At 43.7% G+C, this 8,777-nt stretch overlaps 1 long non-coding RNA gene across 1 annotated transcript in view; it reads right to left on the reverse strand.

Annotated features, from left to right (window-relative positions):
* Positions 1 to 8,223, reverse strand: part of LOC106815937 — a 21,488-nt gene extending 13,265 nt beyond the window's left edge. The window contains exon 1 of the long non-coding RNA XR_001394813.1: positions 7,789 to 8,223. This is a non-coding gene — a long non-coding RNA (uncharacterized LOC106815937). The remainder of the gene's footprint in view (positions 1 to 7,788) is intronic.
* Positions 8,224 to 8,777: the final 554 nt, after the last annotated feature.

An 8,777-nucleotide genomic window follows, 5' to 3' on the forward strand; every position in this document is an offset into this window, starting at 1 on the left:
GCATTTCACGACCTAATACTGTAGACAATTGCTTTTAGTTTGGATAGTAACATAGAGTGGTCAACTGTATGCGATGTTTTTCTATATGTAAAACTAGCATCCCAGTGAAATCCGTTTATCTGCTTCATTGGCAATGTCATCCGTTAACTAGATGAAGGCTGTATGTGTAGAATGACCTCATGGACCGTATAATCGCTCAATTCAGCAGTTGTGGCAATTCACAAGCCTTTTCACTACGCACGTAGGTAGACATTTCATAGAAATGGTCGTAATTGTTCGTTTGCTATTCGGCGCGCTTCGTTTTCATCTAGAAAAGCAAGTTACCATGTTTGGTGTTTCATGCCCCTGACATTATTTTCGAACATATCGCCTTTTGTCATTATTACGTCGTCATTGTTTGTATATAGGTGAACATTTCTATTTACATGAATAGAGGCGTATTATTTCCGCATGTATATTATAAAACCCAGCTTATGTATCCGCTGCAGCTGCCGCTCGTTACATGAAGCCGCTGATGCATAATAAAATACAATCTTACTATAATTTGGCGAATGTTGTATGTATGTATGTATGTATGTATGTATGTATGTATGTATGTTAATGAAAGGCTCCGTCAGTTTGGATCCAAATAGCGCCAAATTTACAGAAGAGGTCGATGAGTACACGGGACGGGTTCTAAACTATACTCGGTTGAAAACCGTTTGTTCGGTCTTAAAAAAGACAAAAAAACAAAAAGGTAAACATTTGCCTGAAAATAGGGGGCGCTGTTTTTGTTTTCGTTCTGTTTGTATTTCGTTTTGTTTCAACAGGTTGTTCTGTTTCGTTCGTGTTGTTCTGTGTCTGTGTGTCTGAGATTTGTGTAAGCCCCATAATGTAAGTAGAATAAACCATGTAATAATGAAGTTAAATATTAAGTAGCTATTTGGCCATAGTTTCCCATATGAGATGTACAAGTTGAATTTCATCAGAGCAGATTTTTTTTTTGGAAGTCTGCAATGCTGTACAGTGTACGGGTGTCGTGAACACCGATCTGTCACAAGCGGTCGATCACAACACGTAATATTACGTCGTCCGCACAGAGTGCAAACATGCGTAGAAGTAAGCGATCACAACCACGCAATATTACCTGGTCCGCACACAGTGGAAACATGCGAAGCACGTAATATTACGTCTACGTTTATACCCATTCACATCTATCTATATTCTAATTTTGGAGTCCGTATCATCAACCAGTACATAGCATACAATAAAACATTTCTGTGTGGGTGTGTGTATTTCACTGTGTACTTGCCAAACAAATGGTTAATGTGTTACGTGTAAGCATGATTGCACATGTATTTGTATTGACATCTCAACCATAAAAAACAAACATGTGCAACAACTAAACTCTCCATATTAACACCTTACACATAACACTACTGCACTGGTAACACATGCATCACAGTCACTAAGCCCGCGCGTAGCGCGGGTTTTAGCTAGTTCATAATAAAAGTTATACATCACAGTGTAGAAGTAGAAGGTGTTGACACTTGATATTTTTGAACTTGCAAAGAACAGCAGCTCAATGCAGCTGAGCTGTTCCATTGTATTCCTGGTAAAATTATCGACTGCTCGCTGGCAGCTATGGATCCGTGCGCCGACCTATGCATTCGGCGCACGGATCCATAGCTGCCAGCGCTGCATAGTGTCGTAGGACGTTCCCGCAGTCGCGAGCGCCTTGCCGCGGAACTGCGCGCAAGATGTGCACTCAGCACTTTGGATCAACACCTCCTTTCGGCAACGCTTCTCTAGTATCCCGTCTCATCTGGATTTCCCCCGTGCTCCGCCCACTTTAAAAATAGTGCTACTATTGTGGCAGTGGTATCCTGAGTGAGCGAAGAGGCACTGCATGCAGTTTGCATGTTTACATCCACACATGGGAAACTACCTCGAAAGTGTACTGTTTTTGTGACTAATCAACTTAGATTTACTCGTCCTGCAAGAACACAGAAGAATGATCTTGGGCTTGTTTTAAAGGACAGAAATAGGGGAATATAATTCTGAGTAAACAAAATGATGTCGTTTAAATCCGCGCGAAGTTAGCCGGGTATTTATACTTGAATGGCAACTTTCGTTTGATAAATTGGTCATGATATTGTAGAACTTAGAAGCTATGAGTATGACTCTGACTACAAAAATGGGTGAAAATGCTCAAAAAAGTGTCCTGTTTTGCCATTATACCTTACAATAGGTAGGAAATTTCAATTCTGTGAACGCTGTTGTGTTTCTCAGGCGGGGCTATCTAATTAGTAATAGTAGTAGTACAGGAGTAAGATAATATAGGAGGAGTATGACACTCCAAAATACGTGAAAATTCAACATTTGCTTGCCTAATTTTACCGATGATATTACGTGCAACTCGCGATAAAAATTATATCTAATTAGGTTGGACATCCACCTCTCACTCAAACTCTACTCTAGTTTCCATACCTTTCTTTTTATGGAGATATAGCTTTTGAACGTCACACATGGTTCATAGCTTTTGACTAGGCTTGTGGCTTAGCTTTCCTCGCCTTCCTAACGTTGTTATGCTGCAATTAGATTGTGAGGAATGGTCTCTTGCCTGTTCACAAGAATGCCCCCTGTTGGCGGTGGCAAGGCGGGGCGTGCGATGGGGTTTGAAAGTACGTGTAACCGTAACCGCCACAGGGGGCATTCTTGTGAACAGACAAGAGACCATTCCTCACACTGCATAACAACAGTTAGGAAGGCGAGGAAAGCTAAGCCACAAGCCTAGTCAAAAGCTATGAACCATGTGTGACATTCAAAGCTATATCTCCATAAAAAGAAGAGGTATCATATGGAAACTAAGTAAAGTTTGACTGAGAGGTGGATGTCCAACGCTAATTTAGATGTAATTTTTATCGAGTTGCACGTAATATATCATCCGGTAAAATTAGGCCAAGCAAATGTTGGAATTTCACGTATTTTGGATGTCATACTTCTTCTATATTATCTTACTCCTGGTAGTACTAACCCGACCAACACTAACACTAGCTCTACAGGGTTCGACACTAAACGCTAGTCCGTTAGTCGAGGACTAGTAAAGAAATCAGGAAGACTAGTAGATTCCCACAGCAGTTACTCCGCGGGACTAGTTATATTTTCCACGGTCCTCACCGTCCAATTTCCCATCGATTTTACCGGCGGCAGGTCTCTCATCAATATCCAAAGAGCTATATATAACTCGTCCAAATTAACAAGTTTTCCCTGTTAGACGCGCTAGTCCAAGTAGAGTAGACGCTAGCACGCTCTGCACGCTCCAAGCGATGCTAGACCCTAGCGGCAGTGCAACATTGTTAACACAATTGGGTCTTCCAACCCACCCAGTCTACCGATTGATCGCTTGACACGTAGCTGTTGACAGAGAACAAACGAAACGGTCTGATTGTAGAAATGATGCAACTAATCAGTTATACTTATAGGCTCTCATAGGGAGGTATTCACATCGCAACCACATCGCATGCGTGTGTTACTTGAAGCAGTCTATACAAATAGTAGTGAAGCTAATAGTAGGTACATCCTTATCCAATAGTGTAATTTACTAACATCAAGGTTGTTATGTGAAAGTATTTGGACGGCGCTCCCCTCCACCTCCCAAACGTAAATCGCAGGAGGAGAAATTAGATGGCCAGCGTGTCTATGATAAGACGAAAAGGATGCGTGCGTTCCAGCCAGCGTGGAAATCGTCATACCCGTGGCTAGAGTATGATCCAGCCAAGGGTATCACTATGACCAGTGGTGCAGGCTGTATGTCTGGTAGTTTTTTCACCGGCACTACAAACTATCGTTTGGAAACTGTTAAAGCGCATGATGCTTCCGAGGGGCACAGAAAGATCCTAGCAAAAAGGACCATGCCTGTTCGCGAAACAGTGGGGGCCCAAGTGACCCAGAACTGAGATTGAAATGGTGTGTGGCGATCAAAAGAGGTGATGAAAGTGCACACGCACGTGTACGTGCACACGCACGCACACACGCGCGCACACGCACGGACGTGCACACGCACCCACGCACGTGTACCTGCACACGCACCCACGCGCACGTGTACGTGCACACGCACCCACGCACGCGCGCACGTGTACGTGCACACGCACGCACGCACACACGTGTACGTGCCCACGCACGCACGTATACGTGCACACGCATGCGCGCACACACGTGTACGTGCCCACGTACGTGTACATGCACATGCAGGCACGTGTACGTGTACACGCACGTACGCACGTGTACATGCACACGCACGCACACACACACACACACACGTGTACGTGCCTATGCACGCACGCACGTGTACGTGCCTATGCACGGACGCACGTGTACGTGCACACGCACGGACGCACGTGTACGTGCACACGCACGCACGCACACACGCGTACTTGCCTATGCGCGCACGCACGTGTACGTGCACACGCACGCACGCAACCACGTGTACGTGCACACGCACGCACGCGCGCACGTGTACGTGCCCACGCACGTGTACGTGCGCACGCACGCACGCACCCACGTGTACGTGCACACGCACGCACGCACCCACGTGTACGTGCACACGCACGCAAGCATACGTGTACGTGCACACGCACGCAAGCATACGTGTACGTGCACACGCACGCAAGCATACGTGTACGTGCACGCACACGCACGCAAGCATACGTGTACGTGCAGATCAGCTTTCCTCCCAGATGTCTTTGCACCTCTACTTTGCAACTCTGATTTCAATTCATTTACGGTTTTTCTTTCGTAACTATAGACGCCATTGTTTAGCAGTGATACCGGACGGGAAATGCTATCCCCCGGGCGTGGAGGGACAGTACCGCAATGTGGCAGCCCTAGTGTTAGGATTAGGGTTAGGGTTAGGGTTAGGGATATAAGGCCATGTCTAGTATGACTGTGGAATCTTTCTGTGGAAGATTTGGACTTTGAAGTATACGTCAACTGTATCACGTGACTGTCCCTCCACGCCCGGGGGATAGCAACACCCATACCGGACAGTGCACGCGCGCCATCTATCCAGCGATTAGTAAATGGCGATTACTAAATTAGTAAAACCCCATTAGAAATGCACATGCTATTGGAAAAGACGGCAGGTCCTACACCGATTATGTCAAGCTGTGCCAGCTTGACAAGGCCAAGGGGTTAGATGTCGGCAGCACTCACCTCACTGACAAGGCCTGCCAAAGGTTCATTACGGCGATAGCCGATCATAGATACTAACCCAAGATACTAACCCAAGATACTTGGGTTAGTATCTATGAGCCGATACCAGGCGCCGGGAACAGTTTGTAGCTATAAATGAGGCCAAATTCCTTGCTGTGATAAGTGACGGATCCACAGATTCCTCATCAAAGGAGGCCGAAATTTTATTTTCGAATTAAAATTGTTTTTAATTTAAATTTAAATCTTATGATCCATATCAAAGTTACATGTATTTTATACAATTGAATGTATTTTACAAAACCTTTCTGGGGAACACTTCTTGTACCCTGGGAGAGACCCCCTGTACCTCCTAGCAGAAGGGGGGCTCCACCCTCCTACCCCACCTACCTCCTGGCAAATCACAATTCTCGTCGCTCTGCGCCTAGTAAGAGTCCTTCGGCAGGACTAGTAGAATCTTGGAAGGACTAGTACATTTTTTCTTTTACTAGTCCTGTGGACTAATGAACTAAAATGGTTAGTGTCTAACCCTGCTCTAGTAGTAGTACTATAGCCCGCTTACATTGACTGCCGCTGGCTGCCAGCGGCAGTCAATGTAAGCAGGCTATAGTACTAGAACTAGACCAACACAGGTCTTCTAACCCTAGAAAAGACCGTTTCTTGGAGCTAGTACTAGTGTAGTAGTACTAGTACTAGTAGCTAGTACTAGTAGTACTAGTAGCACTACTACTAGTAGCCACAAGTTCCCTTCTCGCTTAACACTACGTGTAACAGTCGGAGAGCCTGGTCGGTTTATACTACTAGTAGTATTTCCCATAGCATATGCCGGGCTTCCTTAGTTCCTGTGCCAAAACGTCATATCAGCTGAGGTTTTAAGCTAATCAGAGGTTGGAGCAATTCCTCTGTTTAGTGATCTTGCCAGTCAGTGGCTAAAGCGTAAACGGAGGAATTGCTCAGAATACAATACGAACGCGCTACTTTGAACAAGGAACTCTTTGCGAAAGTTAGCAAATATTCGGAGAGTCCTCTATAAAGAGTGTAAACGTTGTAATCTTTTGAAAATAAACTATCAGGTAAGTACAGTCAGTGAAATATCTAATACAGTAAAACTCGCATAAGTCGTCTTCGTCTCACTCATCATGGATGTCAAAGTCTCAATTTTCTCTCATAGTAAATCCATTGGAATAGCCCCGCCTAAGTCATCATTTATAAGCTGTCATTATGTGCAAGTCGGTGCCCTCAGACAGGTCCCATGTAATACAAACAACAGTAATTTCCTATCTAAGTCGTCATCAGAAATGCTGATGGCGTACGTAATGAACAATTCGCGTGAATGGTGCGAGTCCGGAGTAAAATACCACCCGATTTACTGTCGTACTGCCGGATTTGACATATGCAGGGGTCCGTGTGTAATGTAGTAAATCTAGATGTATCATATAAGTAGTGACTCCCTGGAAATTCTGATACACTGACTATTTCGTTCCAGAGCATGGCCTCGCGGAATTACCATATTTTTTCAGCATGGGTTCCAAAAAAATTTGGCAGACGTGCACCGCAAATTCCCTGCAATGTGCAAGTTAAATGTAATCAACAGAGGGTGCTACAGATAGCCAGCGTGTGCCGCGCTTGCCGCTAGTGCGTACGCTGTACGTGCATGTGTTATGGCCAGCAGCAGTGTCGATTGATGTACGGACCTGATTGTTTCATGTTTGCTATGTGTGTGTCACGAACGGACGTTGTGTGTGGAGCATGAGCCCTACATATAAGTCGACAAAATTATGACTTCTGCGTATGTCGTCATTTTCGTAAGTCGGCTCAAACATGCTGGTCCGAAACGTTTAAACTTATGCGAGTTTTACTGTACTGACACTCTCGAGAAACGTCACGGTCTATTTTTATCTTCCAATCACAGGTCGGTGCAATTCCTCTGTGTAGCTGCATATGTAAGCTCAGAAAACCTATTTAAAACTATTTTGAAAAATTACCTACTATGCCTACTTTTATCCAGTGGGACTTAATTAGGGGGGATTGGAAGCAAAGCCACTATTTGCTTTAAAATTTTGCGTAGATATACCAATCTTTTCGATCATATTGTGTTAATGTATTGTGTGAGCTCAAAATGAAGGAAAACGTTACTGTATTAAGTTAAACCATCCTGGAGTAAGTAACCACAATATTAAATGATGAATCTCCCCAGTGAAAATTGCTCAGACTACAGAAACGTATAGAATCGAGTCATAGCCCTGTTCACACCAGTCACTGCTAGGGCTACGTTATCATATCTAGGACTGAATTAGCAATGGCTATAAGCCATGTAATGAGGATTGTTAGCCAAAATTGCCAATTTGAATATATGTATACGATGAATTACGGTGATATGCATGTTTTGCAGCTTTCAATAATCGTACTTGGAGATAGAATTTACTACCTAATTGGCAAATTAAACAAACAAACTACTGGCTTAGTGCTTATCAAGTAAAAAACAACAACATTTTTGTGCGTAAAATGTTTACGTTTTTATATCACAAAATGAAAGCTCAACATTAAGGACAGAATAGACTATACCAGTAAACAAGTTAAGATCAGATTTTAGTAGACTAGCAAAATTAAGAAATAAATGGTAAAACGCAATGCATTATCATACAAATATATTACAGAAAATGTTAAACTAAAGCTTTAGACTGATTTGACTGTACCAGTAAACAAGCTGAGATCATATTTTAGTAACCTGCTTTTATCACAATAGCATAGTGCAATGCATGACTCTTATTGGAGAAATTGAGAGATAAATGGTTAAAACAGAATTTCCAATATTCGTTGCACATACTATGAGAGACGCATTCGTGCCACGATACATCGGACCAACTGCGCCATCCTAGACAGACTGCGCCCAGGTTTCATACGCCATATGCAGCTGCATAAACACCCGCAACAACTTCAAACAAGACCCTATCTGGCGCCTTGTATACAGCTGTGAATGTGAATGTGAGTTACATTTCTAGAAATCCAGATGAGACGGGATACTAGAGAAGCGTTGCCGAAAGGAGGTGTTGATCTGATGCGCTGAGCGCAACTCTTGCGCGCAGTTCCGCGGCAAGGCGCACGCGACCGCGGGAACGTCCTACGACAGTATGCAGCGCTGGCAGCTATGGACCCGTGCGCCGAATGCATAGGCCGGCGCACGAATCCATAGCTGCCAGCGAACAGTCGAGAATTTTACCGGGAATACAATGAAAGAGCTCAGCTGCATTGAGCTGTTGTTGTTTATGAGTTCAATGAAAATATCAATAAAAGTGTCAACAGTTTCTACTTCTACACTGTGTTGTACAAGTTTTATTATCAATTATATTTTATTATGCGTCAGCGGCTTCATGTAACGAGCGGCAGCTGCAACGGATACATAAGCTGGGTTTTATAATAATACATGGGGAAATGATACGCCTCTATTCACGTAAAGAAAAATGTTGATCTATATACAAAGAATGAGGAGGTAACAGTGCCTAAAATGAGGCCCAAAATTTTTTTTTGGGCCAGTAAAAATTTTGAGCCACTGGCCCAAATGAAAAGTTGGTGGCCCAAATATTTTT

Source organism: Priapulus caudatus, unplaced genomic scaffold (genome assembly GCF_000485595.1).
Source record: "Priapulus caudatus unplaced genomic scaffold, Priapulus_caudatus-5.0.1 Scaffold1241, whole genome shotgun sequence".
Lineage (NCBI taxonomy): Eukaryota > Metazoa > Priapulida > Priapulimorpha > Priapulimorphida > Priapulidae > Priapulus > Priapulus caudatus.